General features: G+C 69.5%; 1 protein-coding gene across 1 annotated transcript in view; it reads right to left on the reverse strand.

Annotated features, from left to right (window-relative positions):
• LOC106892251 (dual specificity protein kinase TTK-like) overlaps nucleotides 1-352 on the reverse strand; it is a 9,976-nt gene extending 9,624 nt beyond the window's left edge. The window contains exon 1 of the mRNA XM_014949302.1: nucleotides 278-352. The gene's annotated coding sequence lies outside the window, so the exon portion shown is untranslated. The remainder of the gene's footprint in view (nucleotides 1-277) is intronic.
• Nucleotides 353-570: the final 218 nt, after the last annotated feature.

A 570-nucleotide genomic window follows, 5' to 3' on the forward strand; every position in this document is an offset into this window, starting at 1 on the left:
GCCACCACCACCCTCGAAAGCCCTCATAAAGTTCAGTTTAAAGAAGGTACAGAAGAGGAAGGCGTTGAGAGAAGGTGATCCGTGAGGTGAGCGGAGAGAGCCAGCCGCTCCCCTTCCCCACAGGGAACCCGCCGAGGCCTCCCCACAGGCCCGAGGGAGACGCCGCGCCCACCCCGCGCTCTGCCGCTCCCCACAGGCCAGGGCCGGTGGGAGGCGAGCCCCACGGCCTCACCGGCACCCTACTGCTAACCCCCGGCCCGGTCCCGGTCCCACTTACCCTCACCACCCGCTGCTGTGGAGCCGAGACGGAGCTCCAGCCGGGCCAGGGCGCCCGCGCCGCTCGCCGTTTGAATATCACCGACGCCCTAAGAGCCCGCTCCCCATTGGCCAGAGCGCCTAACGGGGTGGGGGAAGAAGCGAGCGCTGATTGGCCGGCGGAAGGAAAAACAGCGGAGCCCGCGTGCCTATTGGTGGGGAGTCGTGGTTCTGTCCCTCCCCCTTCCCCCCTCCCCGCGCCTCATGGGGATGCTCGAGCCGCGCCCCGCGGCGGGGTTGTGCGCAGGCGCGAGG

The sequence above is a fragment of the Calidris pugnax genome, unplaced genomic scaffold (genome assembly GCF_001431845.1).
Source record: "Calidris pugnax isolate Ruff unplaced genomic scaffold, ASM143184v1 scaffold132, whole genome shotgun sequence".
NCBI lineage: Eukaryota > Metazoa > Chordata > Aves > Charadriiformes > Scolopacidae > Calidris > Calidris pugnax.